The 23,250-nt window shown below is 41.3% G+C and overlaps 1 long non-coding RNA gene across 1 annotated transcript; it reads right to left on the reverse strand.

Annotated features, from left to right (window-relative positions):
- Nucleotides 1–922: 922 nt before the first annotated feature.
- LOC144587642 (uncharacterized) lies at nucleotides 923–21,351 on the reverse strand. Its single transcript, XR_013542812.1, has 2 exons — nucleotides 8,789–21,351; nucleotides 923–5,460 (listed from the first exon to the last, which is right to left on the reverse strand). It is a non-coding gene; the product is annotated as an uncharacterized LOC144587642 (long non-coding RNA).
- Between the last annotated feature and the right edge of the window lie 1,899 nt (nucleotides 21,352–23,250).

The raw sequence follows: 23,250 nt of genomic DNA on the forward strand, positions 1-23,250 counted from the left end.
TTGAAATCACCCAGGTATATTAATCTTGGAGAGCCCAGAATCACAGGAAAGACAAAGTCGATGAGCCACAGTACAGAAAGCACTGGGTCACAAGAAGAGTGGTTTGATTAGACAATTTTTGATATGATATAAAAATCTAGCTCCCAGCTGGTCTTTTTTTTTCCAGATTCTCAAATAAACAAAATTGAGAAAACTGCTAGCTAAGAAAGCATGTGTGGAAATGTATTCAGTACAGATCACAAACTGATGCACAGTCAGCAAATCAATGCAATTAATATAGGATTAACGTGCTTGTGACTAATCCAGTCCAAGAGCATGCTTGGTCAAGCTGCAGAGAGCAAATTTTGTGCATAGTTATTATATGTAGTAGAGGGTGGTTTTCCACTACAGTTAAGTATTTTGTTTTATCCTCCCTCAAAATAAAATCCAAAGAAAAGAACAAGGATATCTATTTGCACATTTTTTAAAGGCTAGTTTTTTTCTTCTTCAACGGAACAAAGGAATTTTTCTAAGGTACTTTGGAACCAACGGCATAGTGTAAAGAGTTCTGGCTTGCTTCGACAGAAGAATTCATATTGAACCAACATATGGTTTACTCACAAACTAAAGTAATACATAACACACACACCCAAAAAGCAAAAAGGCAAAATAAGCTATTCCATAAAATTATGGAATTCTAAAGGATTCTTCTGACATGTTTATTTTACAGTGCAACAACACTAGTATTTACAAAGCTGTTTCTCTTCTGTGCTTTGCTCCCGGCATTTCTGTAAGCACACTCAGATGAATGGATTTCTTTTGTTCCTTTAAATTGTGTTTGTTACTGTCCTGTTATACCTATGCTTATCCTGTCTTCACATGCTTTCTACTGGCACCTCTCCTCCATGTTTATACAACCAATGCATCTATGTTGCTGTTACTTCAACTAAGCTTGGGAAATTAAAAAAAAAATCAATGGCCATGTTAGCTGAAGGATTCTCAGAACTGCAGTCCAAAGAACAGAACGTCCATACTTCACTGTGTAACAGAAAAAGAACAATATGAGTTGGCATCAATAGCATCTATTAAAATAACTTTGCACAACAAAATGGAACAAAGTTTATGCTAAAGTTTCCCACATATTTGTTACCCGAGGCTCCGGCTTTGAGGTTATCCATGGGAGCAAGAGCACTTGATAGCCAGCCAGCTTACAGTGGTTTGAAGCAATCCAGAAATGGAGACCAGCCTGAGAGAACTGGCAAATTTGGACCAGTGCCCATATCCTTTGTCCTACTGCTGAACTGGCAAACTTTCCTTAACAATTATACGGGGATGGGGATGATATTAGTCAATTAGGAGAGCTAAGCACTCGTCCTTGTGTTATTTTGGATGTTTGGTTAAATCTTTACGTGATCTGTCAGACTTTTTTCAAAAATAGCCCAACAGCATTCTCAACAGCCCGATAAGTAATTACTGTAGTTCCTTTCACAGATCCTCTAATAGTATCCTTTAATTCCATAGACAACAACCTGCATTGCAAGCAAAAATATGTCCAAGACTAAGCAGTGTGTGTGTGTTTTTTTAAAGTCAAATGCAGATGGGTGCCAAGATGCAGGTTGTCTCAGACTCACCTTGAAGAAAAATCCGCATAGAGATAGCAAAGCCATTAAATCAGCTCTTAGCTGGATGCTTCTAAAAGAGCATCCCAGGAAGATGCTGAGACATCAAAGTATGGACCATAATGTGAAAAGATGTTAAGTTTCTTGCAGCAGAACCTTAAGGCCCACTCATTTAGGAACCACACAGCAGTTGCTGAATGGGTGCAGCTCTTGTGCTCACACCTTAAATATGGGTTTCCCCATAGACATCGTGTTGTCCATTGTGGCAAGAGAATGCTGGACTCAACCGCCTTTTGGTTTTCTTGTAAGGTTATGTCCTAGAAGTGCCAGGCAATGTCAGATATCAGAGACAACTTTAGAGATCATACTGAAACAGTAGACATGAATTATGGATGCCCCGTTTGAAATCACTGCAACTAAAAATAGGAAGGAAAGGGCAGCCTAGAAGTAGGTTTCTCCTTTTGGAAGTTATACCCCCAGAAGAGCAGTAGCAGGAGCACACAAGTGTAAATCCTTCCTTGTTTCGTATCATACCTAAAGCCTAGCTATAACTCCAAAAGTGGGAGTTGCAGCAGCAAATGTAGTTGTTACTATTCACAATAATAACCACGTGCCATCAAGTCAATTCTGACTTACGGCGACCCTTTTCAGGTTTTTTTTTCCAGATAGAGGGTACTCAGAAGTGGTTTATCATTCCCTTCTTTTTAAGGCACCCTGGAACACTGCTGCTTGCCCGTGGTTACACAAACTGGCTCTTCTCTTCAAGAGGCAAAATGGGGGAATCAAACTCCCAAGCTCTAGCTCTGCAGGCAGATTACCTAAACCATGGAGCTATCTTGCCAGCTGTTGTTGCTGTTAGGTTCTTGTAAATAGAAATGAATGAATGAATGGATGAATGAATGAATGAATGAATGAATGAATGAATGAATGAATGAATGAATGAATGAATGAATGAATGAAGTGCAGGCAATGGAGGGCATGGGTGAATGCTTACCTATCCTACATGTATGTTTAAATATGTGCTCATGTATGTGGATGCCTGTGTCAGTCACTATGTATGTGTTGGGAGCAAAACATTTTTGCCTCCCACTCTGCTCATCACCTCATCAGCCACTGTGCCCACCAAACCTAGCACGCACCAGTTGCCACAGACACAGAAGCACAGAAACCCAGTTGTTTTCTCACCCACAAGCATTGACCTGTAGGTTAAAAGTGTGAAGGAGCTGCCCCTTCTTTTTTCCTCACTCTCATCCATTGGATGTGGTTCTGTCAATAAACTGGCAAATGGCTGTAGCCAAAAGCTACACAAGCATTACCAATATTGAAATGCTACTTTTATAGCATAAAAGTCCTGTTGAGATTCAGATAAGAGCTACAGCAAGGTGGGATGGGTCAAATGGGTCAACATGTTTGGTTCCAAATTTGCAGACACTGCCACAAAGCACTTGAATAAGAAGCCATGAAGAACAATCCTAGACAGCTGTTTGTTGCTTCTCAGTCCTGCCTCCTCCAGCAAGGCACCCACTTAGAGTCATCATTCAGAGGAGGCAGGGCAGCAAACTGCCGAACACTTGCTCAGTTAAAGGACAAACCAGAATGAACTGCTGGTTTGGCAGTTCATACCCATCTCTAAACAGCAACCATAGTGCTGTGATAAAACATGGTGTGTCTGTCCATAAGAAGACTGGGAAAACCTACTTTATGATTTTACTGTGTAAGACAATGAAACTAACAGCCCAACTATACCACCAAATACCTTGGGATTTGCTTCATTTATAAAATGAGTAAAATCAATGTAATTTTTCCTGCCAGCATGATGCAATGGCTAAATTGTATCAATCCAGGTTTCAAGTCCTTTTTTAACTCTCCTGCATAGAGGCTATTACTTTTTCTTGCCACAAAGACTTGAAAGGGCTTTGTCCTGTGCAGACAGGGAGTGTGGCTCGTCTGTATAAAAGGAGGGGGAAAGAGCAAAAGGAGAGAAAGGTTGGGAGAGAAAAGAGGGATTGTGAGAGAGGTGGCAGTGAAAGAGAGTGGGAAATGGTTTATGTGAAGGGGAGGGGCAAAAAGGTGGAGAGAAAGAAAGCATGCATACACACACACACACCAGCAGTACTCACCTCTCTTTGCAAAGCCTCTGCTCTCCTTCTTTCTAAAAAAAGGTCCCCTCACCACAGTCCTCTTTACTCAATCACTTCTCTGTTTTTTTTAACAACTTCCGGAACTCTAGCCAGCAAGATAAGGAAGTAAATGGAAGGAGAGAAATCCTTCTTAAGGTAGTTTCTTTGAACTGCAACACCTACAGGCAATTCAAATGGGTCTTTAAGTGTAAGTGTTTTATTCTCCTCTAGCTTCTGTGGCCACTTATATTGGAGAGAACCCAATGCCCCAGTAAGACTTTGCAGTGAGAGAAGGTGAGTTGATTTGCATTTCCCTCACTGTGTAGTCACAGCCTAATTCAGCTGTGAATTATTAACACTTTTAGTCCTGGCTGACAGAGGTATGAAAGGTGTACATACTTATTACCTGGAAACTTAGCAGTGGCAAAGGAAAAGTTGATGTGTTGTGATCAAGTTCAGCCTCTGCTTCAGAGAAATATGGGAGTGCTGATGGCAGGTGGCAAGTGGTCTTTACCAGACTGAGGTAGCAGCCTTTGCCTCTATGCAGCCGATAAGGCTGTTCCATCGCGAAAGATCTGAAAGCATTGCTGATCTGGATTACTACTTGTTATGTGCATGTCAAACAGCAACACTGATTTTACCAAAACATTTTAAGATTTCTTTTGCTGACTCATTTGGACCTCTACCTCTCTCTCTCAGTCTTTTTCTAATTTTGGCTTGCAGCAGATTTGAAATTAACTTATTGCAGAAGAGTGACCATTAAGTGAAAGGAAATTGCCTTTCTCCTGAGCGCCTTAGCAACAGTGACTTCACTCTCCCGTTGCCATAACAACTGCAGCGTGCACATCAAGGTCACCAAACTCACTTTGCTTTCCTGCCTGCAGCTACATCTGATGCCTTCCTCTCTGTGACTCCTTTTATTGTTGATTTCATGAAGGATGGCTTGTTAGGGAAAGGCGCTTTTTCACTGAGCATGTAAACAAGCATCAGGAGGTGCAGGTTTAGTGAACCACCACTTATGTCTGGAGGGGGCCAGAGCTGGCTTTAGCTGAAACAGCCTTTGAGATGGGAAATCACAATTCAGGAGAATTCCTTTCTATGTAAAACATTAAAAAAAAAAAAACAAGACACAGAAAGTAAATAAAGTATAGAGTGGGAAACAGAATATGTAGACCACACCAAAATAGGTTTAATGTTGTTCCGACCTCCTACTTTATTCTCTGTGGGAAGGCGGTGGGGGGGAATCATTCATTCTTCACTATGGCATCTTTAAGGCTAACAGGTTCTATTTGGCATAAGCTTTCATGGACTATCACCCATTTCAGAGACATTTCTACAGTGTTAGGGTGGAAGATGGAAAATGATGGAGGTGCAAGGCATCTGTCATGTTGAGGGCCAAGCAGTGGCTGCTAAAGGTTGGTGGACAATCCTTGGCAATGACAGATATGAAAATGAGGTTCATTTTACCCCAGTGCACAGGAGGCATGATCAGGAATGACATGAGGACAATTATAGGTAAATTTAATTAGAAGTTTTTTTAAAATTTAGCACAAGGAACAAAGAGATAACAAGATAGGGATCTAAGTGGTGATTGTTAGGAAATATTCATAGGTCAGTGGTGGATGACAGGTACATTCTAGCACAGATAAACATATTAATATACCTATACTGGAAGGAAGTCTTGATTTAAGTCCAGAGTATGGAAGATCTCACACCTCAATGGGTTTATATGCTCATCAGTTCTAGTATGGAAGTAAGACAGGATGAAATGAGATACAGCAATAAGATGTACACTCAGACATTCATAGATGAGCAGATGAATACAGATAACAAAGATGCCTTGATCTTTATTTAAGCCGAGTGACATAAAGTTGAACCTGTTTGTGTATTTGTATTCAGCTGCTTCCATTTGGAACCTGTCTTTTAAGTTCTTTTGTTCAAGGATGGCAACCCTGAAGTCAGAGACAGAATATCCAAAGAGACTGAAGTGTTGTCTCATCAGTTTCTGGATGACGCTCTTTTGACAGTTTTGTGTCCATTTGCTTTCTGAGATACAGACTGGCCTGTTGTTCCCTTGTAAAATGTTGTGGGCAAAATTTGGTCTCGGAAGATGAATCTCTAATGTGGACCACATTATTAGACTTGATAGTGCTTCTTGTATAGCTAAGGGAGCAAAATTGATATCTAAATCTGCAGTATCATCAGGTTCTTGTGTCAGTCTCCCATGGATTTCTGTGGACTTTTTTCTGCCCTTTCCCCTCCCCTTCCCTCCCCCTCCCTGGGAATTCCTGGCTAGCAAAATTTCCTCAGTTTCTTCCATGAAATCCTGCACGTAATTTCTTATATACTTAACAGGGGTTGATGCCATTCTGTGCAACACTCCTTATCAGCACCTAGATAAATTTTAAGCACTGCTATGCAAGTAAACAGTGAATGGGAATGCTTGAGCATCTATTATTTGCCCATGAAGAGCAGAAAACAATGGAGGTTGAGATGACGTAGAGGCAAAACCACCCAGAACTGGACTCTACCCCTCCCCTGCACCCACACCCCAACTGTGCCTGTTTTGTGACGTTCATTTTGTTGTTCTTACATTAGTGTACATTATTACACATGATTGTACATTATTATATTATATCACATAGGAATTTGAATTTACATTGTTGCCTCTCTGGTTTGTTCTCTGGGTTCAGAACAGAATTTCCCCCTTCTCACCAATTTCCTGCATTGGATTCCGTTGACTAATCCTGTGCTGCTTGTGCCTGAAGTCATCATCATCCTCTGTAGGGTTTTTCTGTTGTTCTTCTCAGTTTCTGGCTCTTACGCTGGTCAGTTTCAAATGGTTGTCCACCATCCCATGCAGGGCTGGCTAACATAACCATTTGATCCTGATCTCAGTCTTGCTGTTTGTTGTTTAGTCGTTTAGTCGTGTCCGATTCTTCATGACCCCATGGACCAAAGCACGCCAGGTCCTCCTGTCTCCCACTGCCTCCTGGAGTTGGGTCCAATTCATGTTGGTCGCTTCGGTGACACTGTCCAACCATCTCATCCCCTGTAGTCCCCTTCTCCTCTTGCCTTCACACTTTCCCAACATGAGGGTCTTTTCCAGGGAGTCTTCTCTTCTCATGAGATGGCCAAAGATCTCAGTCTAAGAGCCTGCAAATTGACAAGAGCAACAAGAGATATGCATATCCTTGCAGAGGATAACACCCCAGGCACAGGCAGTTCAAGACTGTCAAACCTAATCTTCCACAGAAAATCAAGAGGAGAAGAAAGGAACAGGGCTCACCATTTCTCCCTGCCATTGCTCTTGGAAATTTCCTGGTCTCTCTGAGTGTCCCAGGAGGATTCCCTTCCAGGGCAAAGTGTCAACAATTGCTAGGATCAAAAAGGTTGCAGTGTACTTGTTATATCTCTACTGTATTCTGAGGCTTGTTCATGACTATTCCTTTCAGGATGAGCAGCCGTCCATAAGCAAGTATAGGGTTCCCAGCAGTAGAGGCAAGGTGAGTATCCTGTTCAAAAGGGACTGAAGATCGTGTATGACCTGTTGTTACATGTTGTGGTGTTTTGTCACAGGGGATTGCTTGAATTTGCACTCATTCTCGCACCCTATGTGTGCCTCTACCTACCAGACTTTGCCAGGTATAATAACAATTACGTATAATAATCAAGTATCATCAAGTCAATTCTGACTTATGGCACCCCTTTTTATCAGGGTTTTCCAGGAAGTGGTTTCCCATTCCCTTTTTCTTGGGTCGTCCTAGGACTATGCAGCTTGCCCAAGGCCACACAGGCTGGCTCTACTTCCAATAGCCTAGTGGGGAATTAAACTCCCAACCTCTGGCTCCACAGCCACATAGCTAAAGCACTGATGTTACTCATTTGACAGCCAATTAGAACTCTGACTAGGGGGGAAACCCAAAAAGACATACAGACCCATCCAAATAAAAGTGGTGTTTCAAACTTACTGGAAATTTAGAAATGATCAAATCAATCATTTAGAAATGATCAAACCAAAATATTTAATTTAAACTGTGATATATATAGTTTCATGCTTTTCCAGCTTTTCTGAACTCATTTATTATTAATATTGAACTTCCTCCGCTCATCATTGCATCCCTGGCAAACTAGTGGAACTACACCATCATCCCCAATCCTCTGACTCCCACTGCTAACATGGCTGTGATGTCACGGGCATGCCTACTGCAGCCCAATCTAAGCCTGGCCTGCCAGGATCAACAGAGAGCAGGAAGGAAGGGAGACCTGGCAAGGGTGATTTTGGACCTTGGGAGATCAGAGACCTAACTACAGGATGCCTTAAAGAGTAGCAAGAGTGCAAAGTTGGTAAATGTGAACTCACTGACATGAAGAGTTAGAATAGGTGCCCAGCTAATGATTTTTGCAAAGAGTGGTGGGGGGAAAGCACAAAAGGTCTAAGGACAGCAGAGATGGGAAGAACTGTGGTTTCTCAGAGGAGGTCAAGGGTGGCCACTAAACTTAGAGAAATATATGGTGACCTTGTTTAGCATGGCCGGTTAGCCATGATAGTCAAGGAGACTCAGAGGCATTGTGCCACCAAATACCTACTAAACAGGCAACCACTTGACAGGACTGTTGCCGTCACAACTTGATTGAAGGCTCCCTCAACGTTGGTCCCATTGCTTCAGTGAGTCTACTCTATTTAAGACTTTAAAGGGTGTACATTTTTGAAATGGTTCATTCTGCACCTTCCTTTCTCTTCCTGAGAAAGTCTGCTGAAGGCTGATCCGTTGTTTGGAGCTAAAATATGCTTGCTTTGTCTACTTAGTTGAGAACGATAAGGATTTTCTTTCTTTTTAGACTTTTCATAACAAGCCATTTCCATGAACTAGAAGAACATGATCTGCGCAAGAAGGAGACGGCATTAAAAAGGAAAGAAAGTCTTCAAGGGCTTTTTGCACATCCCACTTCGGGGAGTTTATAAATTCTGTAACAAATTTCCATTCTTGAGGCACCAGCGTTTCCAGCCTCTTCTGCTTCACTTAAGCAAAAATCCCTTTCTGCATTAACAATGACTGAACTCGTTACCTTGGCAGGAGCAAGAACTGAAGCTGAAAGGCTGCTTCCTTGCTTGCTTACATGAGGGGCTGCTCGGTGGCATGTTCCCTCACGTGGAGAAGCCTTCTGTCTCTGCACTGCCAACCTATGGTAATCCACATTTCAGCTAATTTGTGCTGGCAACTGGGTAGGATGGAAATGAATTTCGCTGGGTTTTCCAGGCAACTAAAAAGGCCTTTTTGCACCTCTCTGGATGGAACACTGCAAACAAAAAAGGCATTTCACCTACACATTTTCAGGTCTGTAGAGTTTTCTGAGAAAAGCACAGTGCACACAAAACAATGCAAATATTTTGAAAATGATAATGAGTAAAATAAACATATTGACTTAACACTTTAGTCAACTAATTAAGGTAAAATATGTAAATAATTTGGGGTGAAAAGAATTCTTGTGTCCTGACATTCTCACAATGCAGCATTATTAGAGAGAGAGACCCAGGGGATCAGACGTACACATTTACACTGGCTCTCTCTGAGGAGTCCCAGACTGCAGCCATGTCCATATCAGCCTTTCACCAACTTAGGCTAATTGCCCAACTACGCCCCTACCTAGACAAGAGCTCCTTCAGAACCTTGGTGCTCTCTATGTGGGGCTTCCGTTGAAGTCTTCCCTTGATCCAGAGTCTATAGCAGGTTCAGAATACAATGGCCTGACAGCTGGTTGTTGCAAGCAAGCGTGACCATATCAACCCAGTTCTGGCTTACCTCCACTGGTTACCCATTGTCTCAGGTTCAAGGTTTTGACACTCATGTACAAAGCTGCCCATGGTTAGGGTCTACACTACTTGTAGAAACATCTTTCCCCTATGTCATCTGTCCTACCCACTAGATCATCACAGGCAAGGCTCTTTCAGGTGGCCACCTTGAGGGAGGGGCTTAAATCATCTATTAGGTGCAGGGCTTTCTTCACAGTGGCCCCAACCTTGTGGAACCAGCTTCTACAGGATCTTCACCTGGCCCTCTTTTTCAGGGAGGCTTTCCACACCGATCCTAGCTAACTACCTTTTGTCTGTCATTTTGATGTTCTATAGTTTGCACCATCTGGTTTTATTGGTTAGTTATTATTTGGTTTTAAATAGTTTCCACTTCATTTAGTTTAGTTTTGTTAATTATTGCAAACTGTCCAGAGTAATTTCTTAGGTACTAATGGAGAACGGTATACAAATGTAAGTAAGTAAGTAAGTAAGTAAGTAAGTAAGTAAGTAAGTAAGTAAGTAAGTAAGTAAGTAAGTAAGTAAGTAAGTAAGTAAGTAAGTAAGTAAGTAAGTAAGTAAGTAAGTAAGTAAGTAAATTTTGTACTAACCTTTTACAAAGCTAACAGTTGGAACTAGCTGTAGAATTTAGCATCCTTGGACTGTTCTAAAAGCTCATTTCAAGCCCTTACAGGAGAGGTATGCTAAGAAAACATTGAGCCATGCCATGTGGATTCCCAGAAGCTAAGAGGGAGCAGCTGTTGGCATGTGCTTTCAGAAATCAGGAAGCAAATCTTTTTGTCCTGCCTATGATTAACCAAAACAGAATGTCAAACATAAGCACAAGGACAAACACACAGAGCAAATGTATTTAATTTGTATCATTCACTCAGCAAACAGAATTCAGCTTTAACTAGACACAAAAGAAGAGATGCCTTAACAGAGAACTCATACTTTGCACAGAATAAAGAAAGAAAAACCACACACTGGCTCGGTTTCGCAAATTCAAAAGGGAGATGCTCAGTTTTCTGTAGCCTGAATTTCTCTCTTGGTAGAGTTCCAAAGAGGGAAATCCCAGCAGCATTTTCCACACAACTTCCATCCTTCACAAGCCTCTCCACAGACAAGTCTTTACATGCATTCTTCACGTAGCAGTGAAAACATAAAGGGGCCCAAATGAATATGCTGCTGTGGCTGTAGAACAACTTTGCTAATGTGGGAGGCCATCTAAAATATGTATAACCCACCCAGTAAATACCATCTATTATAGTCTGCTTGAGGGAACAGCAGCAGCGGGAGGAGTCTTACAAATACATACCCAAAGATTTGCTAGGGAAGTGTTTCTAAATCAGACAGCAATCTAAAATATGGGTAATATTTATTTCCAACTCACTGTCAAAGTCAGTTTTCTTCTATCCCAGTGGGCTGTGAAAGGGGCATAGGGGAGAGTAGAGTATTAGAGTATAGTATCTAGGCATGGTTTAAATCAGATAAGTATATAAAAGCCAGCAAACAGAGAACCAGATGGGTATGTTCATGTGTTGGAGCAGGACCCTTTTTGGTGGTGGTGTTTACTGGTCTTGTCATATTCTCTCATCCCTCAAAGGGAAGTTGTGGGGCCAAAACAGAAAAGAGGAGATCTGTACACATTGTGATCATGGGAGGAAAGACAGAGTATCAATGTAAAAGATAAATATTCCAAGTATCTCTTGCAAAGCCGAAGAATACTGTCCAAAATAAGGATTACTATCAAGGAAAGCACAGGCAGAGTGAAGATGGTCAGAAGCATACCAAGTCATAATCATCAACATGTATTTGTACCCATTCCTGTTTCATGAAAGATGCCCCCAAAGTGACTGATATACAATCAGAGAACTGATGTTTGACCCTCTCTTGGAGTCCTACAGAGCTTTTCCTGATGGGGAAATATCAGAAGCCTGTGTTGATCACAGTGCGCATATGTCCCAATAAAAGGTTAGTTCCAGAATGAAACAATCCCTGACAATCCTATCAACCTTCATCTTAGTATCAAAGTATAACTCTGGTCAACATCAGCTTGTCTAATTCTACAAGCTTTATTTATCTACATTGTTTTTATGCTCCATATGCACGAAATACTTCAGAGTTGTAAAATACAAGACTCTTGCAGCTATGTAGAAAACTGTAGGTACAAATCCTTTAAAATATATGAAAACTGAATTTAAAGTTGTGGGCAAATTCTTAATTCAGAATTCAATCAAAAATAAAGGAGCAAAAGTACAAGAAAATATTTAAAAGAATGATTTAAGTCCCATTCTAAATATATAACAGTTATAGTCTAGTAGCCTGAAAGAACATATAGCTTAATAAGACACATTTAAAAAGCAAAAGACAGATAATACATCTCTAAGTAAAAAGCACTTTAATTTCAAGTAATTTTATCCCTACTTTAAAAATATGGAATAAATATCAAAGCTGTTAAACATAAAGATCTATGAGAGTAAAATATCTTATTCAGCCTTTTAGCATATGTGGATAAACACACAGGCAAATTATGAAATAATATTCTCACCCAGCCAAGCCAGTTAAAATATATGGAGGAAAATCCATGGTGTTTGTGAAGCAGCTCTGTGTGCAATTGCTCTGCTACATTATTGGCATGTGTACCACAGTGTGAAGCTGTTTTGTCATGATTAGTTGAATGCCTTGTGTATAAGGATTCTGTCTCCCAATATTTATAACTCACTGATAGCTTTCACTTCCACCCCTGTCTGTAAACAAAGTCTTTTCTGCAGATACCTGGAGATCCAGGACTCTGACATTTACAAGGATATTTTAAAGTATGAAATGGTATTGTTTCTGTACATATTGTGACTTCAGGGATCTGTAACTTAACCATATGCGAAATCTTCAGTAGTGGTTGCAAGTCAACGTTACAGCTCAGTCTGGGGAACATTCAGAAGGCATGGGATGATGCAGTTTCTTCAGGACAGGAGGCAGACACCTGTGCCAGCGACTCACCATCCATTCATATGGATGCTCCAGGTTGATATACTTGAGAGACATCAAGCACTAAGAGAAAAATCAGAAAAGGGAGCAACTGTCATAGTCCTTCACGTCACATCCTCACTGCAGCAGCTGCTGTGCACTCTAATGAGACACAGCAGATGCAGAGAAATAATGTCTGAAATCCTGTTGACTTTAATGCGTTTACTCACTTTCAGACCACAATGAACAAGTCTCTGCTGGGATTCTCAAGTGCCTGCTAAGTCAGTGGACATACAGGACACACAAGAATCCCAGCAGTGACTTGTTAACTGCTGGTTAGAAGTGAGTGGATGTTACACTCTTTGCCTTCCGCATGTGTAAAAAAAGCAACAGAATGTGAGTCAATATATGCCAAGGAGCAGGGACAGCATGGGAAGCAGCCCACAAAACAAGAATGTAAGACTAAGAAATAGACACACAATCAGTTCACTTATGAGTGACTAGCTGCATGCTAATGCATAAGTTCCACATGAAACACACATTTTAAATATAAAAACCCCTTCGGTATTTGAATCCGCCAGCACATAATACACAACATTTCAAAGCAGCATACAATCAAGTTCAAATCCAGCTGCTAGGTAATGATGAAATGAACTGCACTGCTGCTCAAAGGAGGGGAAATCTGCACACAGGGGCAGCGTTCTTCACACATAGCCATCTGGGTTTGCACCTGTGCCATGATGCTCATTGTACCTTCATCCAGCTGGCCAGATGAGTTCTTTGATGTTGATGCAGTTCTGCAGCTAGGTCCAAAGCCATCCCTTGCCATGCACAGTGAGCTGGAAATTACCGGGAGAATCCATGGCAGAGAGTTATTACAAAAACACATCACAATTCTATCATAAAGCAGCAGCAAAAAGGCTGGCGTGAATATTCTCTTCAAGGTAAACCTCTCTTCCTAAAAATCCAATTCCAAATGCACACTTTGGTTCAAATTAGTTTTACTGTTTATATGTATATTCCACTGGACTCTCAAGTTAAAACTGTAGATGTTTACTCATGGTATATATGATAATTGTGTACAGCAATCCCCCACAACATACACCACAGATTGGAAAAGTTAACTTTTTTTTCCACCCATTCATCATTCTGGCTGTGAGGGATATTCTGGGAGTTGTAGATTTTTAAAAAAGCAATTTTCTGAAGTTCACATTCACTCACTTACACACACACACACACACACACACACACACACACACACACACACACACACACACACACACACACACACACACACCCCTCCCAAAGCATAGTTGGAACTGCCAGTGTCCTGTCACCACATAGCTTCTTCTTTTTTGTTTTCTTTTTTTTTTCTTCTGTCCCCCAAATGCTGGCACTGGATAAAAGGATAATTTTCATAAGCAGGTGTAGATAATGCCCTGACAGAGCTGTCTGTCACCTCCAGGAACTTCAGCTGTCAGGAATGTGAGTGAAGGAACAGACCCTCGAAAGATCAGAAGAATACAATTGGGACAATTTTTTTTTTTGCCTGAAGGAAAAATAAACCTAAACCAAAACTGGGTGTGGCAAGTGGTTAAACTCAAGGGTATTTTTAGAGAACTCTTCAAAAGATGATGTTGTAAGGTCTATCCTCTGAATCACACTTGCAGGTAAGAGGGGAAGTCATGATGGAACCAGCAATGCTCTGGAGCATTCATCTGGAAGGCAGACTACCTCAGATAAATTAAAGACAATAGAGTGTCATTATTGCTGAAGAGTACACATGCAGCAATGTTAACTTCTGTGTTCAGCCCTTTGAAGCTTGGAATGATTGCCCCTGGCACAGTTCCCTTAGAATGGTAATCACATCCACAATTCTCAGAAAATAAGGAAACTTACATTTACTAAAGGGAATACGATTGTGATGGGAAACATGATAGAAGTCCTGGATCTAACTAAGTTGAGACATCAGGAATCATGATTGCAATGTATTCGCGAAGGCTTTCACGGCCGGGATCTAATGGTTGTTGTGGGTTTTTCGGGCTTCTTGGCCGTGTTCTGAAGGTTCTGAAGATGCCGGCCACAGAGACTGGCGAAATGTTAGGAAAAATCATCTTCAGAACACGGCCAAGAAGCCCGAAAAACCCACAACAACCAATCATGATTGCCCCTTTCATCACTAGAGAACACTGGGAAAATATATCCTCTTTGAAGGGACAAGATTGAGATGTGAGAGGGAAGGAGAGACATAACCAGCATAAGAATAGCAATGAAATGAACAGCAATAGCATTGAAATGAGCAAAGCTAAAAGAAGGTGAGCACAGGTCCAAGAAGGTAAAGAAAAGTCTATGAAACCTGAGGAGGTCATTCGCTTTACTTTTCCCAGTGCAAAAACATGCATCTTGTTGAACATTAAACTGACTTGCATTCAGTGACTTCCAATAACGGCTTGTTTCTTATGTGCCGATCAAGTGGCGTCTGATTTATGGCAACCCTAATAGGTTTTTCAAGTGATATGAAATATTTAAAAAGTGACTTTCCAGGTTCCACCTCTTCCTCCGACCCATGGGCTTCCATGGCCAAGCAAAGGTTTGAACCCATATCTCATAAATCCTAATCCATCACTCTATCCACAACACTGGTGATAATCCTTTCACAATGCCTCTGTGCATAAAATAGTTGGTTGGCCTTTTGTCTGCCCCCATCAAGTGAATCAATGCTATCCTACTGGAATATTAGCTCAAAGGGTTTTGCAGTTAGGAAGCAACTTTACTGCAATACCACATAGCTTGTTTTGGTATTTTTAAAACATCAGGCAGGGGCTACTGGGGATAGTGGATGCTCCTGAAATCTTTGTAGTACTCCTCATGGACATGATTAATTATCCAAGCTCAAGAGTCCATGGCATGCTTCCCAATAGTTCAATTTTCAGTAGGATCACAGCCCTATTCAATTAACAACACCTTCTTCTCCACCCCTTCCTTGCTCTTTCCCTTTATGCAGAAGCACAACATTGATGTCCCCAGAATTTGAACTGTTTCCCCCCTCTTTTTGCAAGGTGTCCTAAGGTGATATTGATGGCGACATTTCCAGGACGATGAAGTATGCCATGACGATGGGATAATCCTCCTCAAGTGAACACCTGTTGTCTTTCCTCAGAACTATTTCTATTTTTTTAAAAAAACACACCCATCAAGTTTAGTGCTGTGTCAGACAACTGCTGCATTGTGCTTCTGTGCAATTAACTTTACATCATGTCATCACTAGAAAATGAATCAATTATGACACAACCCTTGCCAACTCTGACACAACCCAGGTGGAATTTTGCAGCACAGTCACGCCCCTAGCTAAGTATCCACCAACTCTGAAGCTTATTTCCACTAATCCAGTTGTGAAGAGCTGCTACGTCCATATAGCCTACCTGACTAACGATGATATTTTCACTCTTCCATAACACTTCAACTACATACAGTACTTTTGAATTCGAACTAAAAGGCATTTTACAGATTGGGGGAAGGGGGGACACTGAAAATAAGGCTGAACCTTAATGGGAAAAGACCAAAATACTAATTGCCGCAGTTATTTTAAGAAATGCTATTATTTCCACAATGTTGCTTGCATAGAAGCTAATGAGGTAGAGATAAATTACACCACCACAACCTGGCAAATATCTTGCACAAAGAAGAACATCTGGCATTCAATAACTAGACCAGTCAGGTCTCAGATTAATCTTTGCTGAGCAGCATAGTTCTCTGCTGTTCTGCTCCAGACCCTCTCTCACACACACAGTCATCGCTGTTGGTGAAAAAAAATGGGTGGTTGAGTGAGCCACTGCAGAAATGTTCCTGTCATGAAGAACTCATTAGGTCAGCTATAAAGTGATTTATCAAAGCTTTGGATAGTAGCCACCAGCTTTGCCTGCAGAACAGACTCAATTGTGATGCTTAAAAGCAGAAGCTTACAAAATGCTATTATAATCTCCTATATATATCTCATCCATAGCCAAATTGCTCCTGGCCACTGAAGTTAAGAGCAGGCATGACAATCTTTCTTGACCTCTATTATGTGTTGCCACCCATCCAGAGGGGGAATCATTGGAGTTAAGCAGGTATTCATACTTCCAATGATCCGTTGAAAGGGAGTTCCTTCAAGGCACATAATACTGAATAGCAAATTATTGTCTCACCCATGGATGAGCTACAGTGCCCTTTCTCCTTTTTGGTGAAAGATTAAGAAGCATTCAGGAAGAAGAACAAAAGTAACAGGAAGGAAAGCTTAAGCAAAGGCAAACATTTGACTCACATGCCCAGAGAAGAAGGCAGGTCTCGGCACTGCTGTCCTTTCCTCAGAGGCACTTTCCATATCTGTGGATTCCTAATATACCTGCAAGGCATGTTGAACAAAAACAAATGGTGATATGAAGCTGTGGCTTTTGCCCTTGTGGCCCCTGTTTGTCTTTCCCTCACAAAGACTCACATAGCGTTTTCTTTTTGCTGCCACCAGTGGATTACCTCAATCCACAATATAAATGACGTTTTTCAGAACATTTGTCTTGTGAACAGAAACAGAACTTATTTATTGAAATGAAGCAGATTGAATAATAACAGAAGTTTCTCAGATAAGCAAAATATCAACAGTCCTCTCAGTACATACTTCTTTTATCTCGCTTTATCTTTACCACCTTCTCTACCTATTTTCTTAACCAGCTCTATCTCTCCCAGTATCTGTTTCCTCTCTCTCTGACTAACTAACCCTATCTGACTCCTCCTTCTCCGGCCAAGCCTCATGTACCTGCTGACTTCGCATTTCCAGTCCTCTCATAGGTTCATGCAAATCAGCTCATGAATATGAATGGCATGAGTGACATGGGCGATCACTACAGAAACATATAGCCTTCCATGGACCATTAAGATCAACAAACATGAAATGCCTCTTCTTTGACTACAAGGAAGAATTAATACCCAACAGCTAGGGTCAGAGATCAAATACACATCCATGGATTTCTGACTGAAAGGTCCAGAAGACAGCCTTCTGCATCATTTCTGGTAGCAGTTTGACACAGAAGATAACAGTGCTTGGTGCCTTTCACTTGATTCTCTTGTGCACCTGCAATGCTAACCAAAGGGATGTGCTGCAGTCTGATCTCTGATTGACTCTAAAGTCAGCTTCCTCGCCCTTCACCTTCCTACTGCCTGCCTTTATCCTCCCGTTCCCCTCTGCTTCCATGGCTACCAACCTGCCATCCCTCTCTATGGGGACCCAAGACACATGAAAAACTGGCACAAACATTTGCTGGGCAGAAATGTTCCAAGACGCAGCAGCCGGGCTTCATGGCGCATCACCACTGCTGCCTCCTGATTGAGTTCTTCCCTTCTCTCTGCCTCCCAGAGACCAGCAAAAGCATTCTTAAAAGGACAGAAGCAGCCAAGCTTTTTACAAACAACTTTGGCAGCACACCTTCCCTTCCTCCTTCCTTCCAGCCTCCTCTCCCACGGCCTCTGCTAGTTACCCCAAGGTGCAATTTGCAGCAACAGGGGTGGACAATGGCAGAAATGAATAAACTAAATTTCACATGTGTACTATTTTAAACAACCCTAGCAGAACAGTATTTTAGCTCATGGTCCACTTATAAAACACACTTCCCTGGCAAAGTAATCCAGGCTTGTGTTTGCAGAATGGAGACATCTTTTAAACATTGAAGGTAAATGTAATTTAAATAATGTTTCTTTTGCCAGTATAATCAAGGCCCAACTCTTTTATGGGCAAAACTTTATTGCATGATGTTGAGCCTCAGCAGCAATCTTGCACCAATTTTTGACTTTTCAAGACTTCTTCCTCTTGTCCCAAAGCTTACAAAGGCTTCCCAGGGCAAAAAGGAGCCCTAGGGAACCTCGGAAATGGGGGGGGGGGGCAATAGGGAGATTGAAATTGATTTTGATTCATCATCTCTGGTGCCCTGACCCAATTTATGCTAGTACAAAGTTCTACACAAATACATTTTTCCCTATGTGTGCCCAGTTTTTCCCATTTGTCTGCTGATTTTTGGCTGGATAGTTCAGTGAGTTAGGTATCTGGCTGCAGAGGCAGAGGTTGTGAGTTCAGTTCCCTGCTGTGCATCTCTTCGGCCAAGCTGGAAGACAATGGAACAGAATAGACAGGCTACAAGGTAGGATACCGTCAATGGCTCCATGTTCAAAGGCTACTATGAAAAGGTGCTATGATCACGCCATGTGTTTCAGGACAAAGGGATTGTTTACTTTGTAGGAAGAAAGAAAATGCGGTACAATGCACCTTTTCTCCCAACTTGCTATCTGCCAATGCAGAACTTAATTTTAGTGGTGAAGGTAAAGAAGCCAGTCAGAATGTAGGAACATTGGAAAGGTCAGGGAAACAAACAATAATTGATGCATGGGAGAGAAAAAACTTGGAGGTACACTCATATTCACACTCATACTCAAACTTACATGCACATCAGTTCAAATTTTCTTTTGTAATTTTTACTTTAGCTGATTTTGACTGCTTTGGACTTTAGTTTGCCTTAATTTTGAGAGAAGCTTCAGTTTTACAATGGGTTAGATTACTCCACTTTGTGATTCTTTCTTTACAAAAAACTAACTTTTCCATGGGTAGATTTCTGGCCCATTAGCTGCTTTGAGTGAACTTTTAGTCTATTACTTCCTTCATTATTTATTCCTTTAAAAAACACATAGAGAGAGAGGGAGGGAGAGAGAGCAGTAACTCTGCTACTTTATGTTATATATTTTTTTTCCTTCTGATTTCCCTGTCTGTATTTTCCTGGATCAATTTTCCTGTGCATTTCGTGCATTTCGTCTGAAATGTCAGGAACGTGTATCTGGGAATTATGTGTCTTTCTTTCCCGATCATTAAGCCGAAAGCTGCTAGACAGATAGGAACATCGTGAGCTTTAACTAGAGGCCTGATGGAAGTTTAGAGGCAAATATAGTTTTTTATAAAGGGCTAGCTGTGCATAACTATGATTTCATCTGATATTCTAATCTGAATTGTTCTGCATGATACTTTTCATTTCATCACTGTGTTCTATTACATTAGAAAGTTATTGATTTTCCTCTGGTTTCTTTTACATTATGCCTCCATTTCATGGATCCTACTCCCTGTTTATTCACTGTGATATTGATTAATCCTCAAATTTATTGCACCTCAGATAATCTCTGGTTATGCCCTGTCACCCGCTGGGGCATATGAAGAACCTCATTTACTGTTTTTAATGTATCTTGCTAGAGATTTTCTAGATCATGTTTTGACTGCATTGTCCACCTGGCCAGGAAATTAATTGGGAGTGCTTCCCATGCTCATCAACATGGCAAGCAGAGTACATATTCAAGACAGCTGGCACATCTCTAAGGCACTCCACAAGAGTGAAAACATGGACCAAACTGGAGAACTTTGACCATGAACTTGCTTTTTCTCTATCCCGCCCCCCAGGGTGGAAGTGTGAAATGAAATGTCAGAGATGAACCTTCAAACAGATGATGTTCAAGAGAATCTGAAATTTGCTAGGAACTCTCTCGCCTAGCCTGAATGTTTAATGTCAAAGGCTTCAGAGGTTTCTGTATAGATTCAACCAACAATGGAGAGAAAGACAAGAAGTAAATAAATGAGAGACCGCAACTCACTTGCCCCCTTCCCCCCCCCTCAGATGAAATACATCATAAAACATTTGTAATTTCTTTGGTGCCAGCAATCAATATAGAATTCCACTGGTATGCAACACACATCCTCCTGAACGAGGGGAAGCCCTGGAAAATTTCCCTAATGTCAAACAGTAATTGCATTTTTATAACATTAATCACCTTTTATCATTCCTTTTCAATTTGTTGAGTCAAATGCCACATTTGCCAGCATTAAGCCTTGGTACCGCCTCTGCATTAATTACCGAGACAGATGGAATTGGTTACCATGTTGTTAAGGGCCAGAACATGAATAAAAATAAGTGGACTCGCTTTCCCAAGGTTCCAATCATAGGCTTAGCCAGGACTCCTATTAGTACTTGTCACATCATCTAGGTGAGAGCTTCTAAAGTAATGAGGAAAGGGACAAATGGGACATGCATGGAAATCAGTTTCCCTGTACACATCTCCTACTTTGCTTTAAAATACATGTGCAGACTTTGCATAGGATTCTACTTGCACTGAGAGAACAAAGCCTATCAGAAAATCTCAGAGGGGCCAGATCACTTGTGCCCTTGAAGCCCTTACACACCTCAGTATCTGCTCTGGAAAACCTCTCAAGTTTTAGGTGCCAAGAAGAGCTGATGGAGAGAGAAAGGATAGAGAATCCAGCTGTAGGCACATGGAGACTGCATGGGGAGGCAGGAAAATGCCTCTTCTGTGATCTGCTGATCATCTGCTTTTATCAGCCTAAGATACTGGCCTTCGTGTACATTTTCTTCACACAGGAAAAAAACAAGACTAGGACTCAAGGGTGACTGAGAGAAAGAGAAAGGTGGAACCAAGAATTCTCCTCTCAAATAGTCCAGTGACTAGAATGAGGCACGGTGCCCCTTTAGCAGGATGGCGACCATCATAAGAACATGCCTGCGTGGAAGGGCTCTGTGTCATCTTATTCCTCTGTTCAGCCACCATTTGGTTTGGGCTGAGAGAGAACCTAAAAGAGACCGGGCCGACTCAGGTAGATGTTGCTTTCTTTGAAATCCCCAGCTGAGATTTGGTTTAAGTTTCAGTGTCAGCGTGACAGTTTTTAGGGATGCAGAAGTGGAATAATATCACAAAAGTCTGAGATCAGTTTGTAGTATAATTGTGGTCTCTCTCTCTCTCTCTCTCTCTCTCTCTCTCTGTGTGTGTGTGTGTGTGTGTGTGTGTGTGTGCATTTCAAATTTCAAAATATGTCCTCCCCACAATGCAAAAAAAAATCATATAAAATTGCTAATAATATCAATTATACTACAAACTGATCTCAGACTTTTGTGATATTATTCCACTTCTGCATCCAAGGCAAAGCCACTATACAATACAATACTGACAAATCATGGCAAGATGATAATGTATCGAGGAATATTTAATGATAAGAACTAGAGAGGGACATGAATGAACCACCAACCCAAAACCCCCCGACAAACTGGGCTGGTTTATGGTTCGCTTCATGACCCAGTTTGGGGAATCTGTTTTGCCAAAGCAAAATGAAGCACCAAACCTTTTTGCCTTTGGCTTTTCATTTGCTTGGGCAAAAGGGGATACCTGTCTGTTCCCTTTCGGCTGCCCCTATTGCATCCGCCTGCCTGCTCCTGCCGCCACCACCATCTCCACCTCCTCTGCCCTCATGGGCGCCATCCTCCAAGGCAGCAGGCCCAGCTTCCTTGTCAGGAGCAAGGCACTGCCTATGAGCAAGCACCCACCACAGCGCCTGTGGAGGTGGCAGGAGCAGGTAGCCCCCCCCCCCCCCGCCCAGGCACGAACTGGAAAAACCAAAGTGTGGACTGGTTCTCTCTCTCTCTCTCTCTCTCTCTCTCTCTCTTTTGAGGTTCTTTTTAAAAAAACACACACAACCCAGTTGTGAGTTATAACTGTTTGGTAACTTTTTATTGTGCAAGTTTGTTATCTTTAGAATGTATAAGAAATAGTGAAGGTCTGAAAATCAGATGGGCAATAATTTTAAAGTAAGATGGGAACTGTCTTGAGGACTCAGTAATCTGAAGAAAAAATATTTTTATTAGCATTCTATCTGTATCTTTATGAGGACATTTTTAATAGAACACCTATAAAAAAATTCTACACTCGAGATATTTCCCAGTGGCAAGGATTAGCATGAAGGAAACAAAGAAAAAAGCATGCAAACTGATGGAGAAGTGATGCTGATATGGCAGGTTTTATACCGATAGGGTGTGACTGTCCCTGCATTGATGACGATCAGCAAAATAAAAATGAACAAACTGAACATATAATTGGTTGTATAATGCCACTTAATCCTGTAATATGAAGAGGAAATATTAAGAATAACGCAAGAGGTCTCTCTCTCTCTCTCTCTCTCTCTCTCTCTCTCTCTCTCTCTCTCTCTGTGTGTGTGTGCATGCATGCGTGCATGCAAGTAACTGCAAGGAATTTGCTGCAAGCATCTCAACTGATACTAAATGAAAATCTGCAAAGATTCCTGTAATTAAAAAAAAATAGTTTTGTCACTTGTAGCATAATAGAACAAGTAAAATGAATACAGTGTGTTTCCGTATTAGAATCCTTACAATTATAGCACTCCTCTCTCTCTCTCTGTCTCTCTGTATGTGTGTGTGTGTGTGTAATAACTAGCAGAGATATAGAAAATTTCCCACAATTCCCTGAGTCCAAGAAGCCACTGGGATAGTCCAATATTAGTAACAATGATAGTAATAGTGATAGTAGGCTTCCAACACTGGGAAACTGAGTACAGTGGTGTCCTGCTTGATGACCCCGTTAGACAATGAAATTGCTTTACGATGAGTTTTTTGCAATCGTTATTGCAATCACAAAACGATGGTTCCAATGGAGTTTTTTCACTTGACGTTGATTAGGTCCCTGCTTCGCGAGTCGTTTGTTCGCTAAACAATGATTTTTCCGGTTCTGCAAAATGGCTTCCCTTCACAAAATGGCTTCCCTCCCTTCGCAAAATGGCTATTTTCCGGACCCCTGCTTCAGAAGACAGCGATTTTAAACAGCTAATCGGTGGTTCTCTATGGGCATCTTCGCTGGACATTTCCCTATTGGAACACATTAACCGGTTTTCAATGCATTCCAAAGGGTTTTT

This window comes from Pogona vitticeps, chromosome 2 (genome assembly GCF_051106095.1).
Source record: "Pogona vitticeps strain Pit_001003342236 chromosome 2, PviZW2.1, whole genome shotgun sequence".
Classification (NCBI taxonomy): domain Eukaryota; kingdom Metazoa; phylum Chordata; class Lepidosauria; order Squamata; family Agamidae; genus Pogona; species Pogona vitticeps.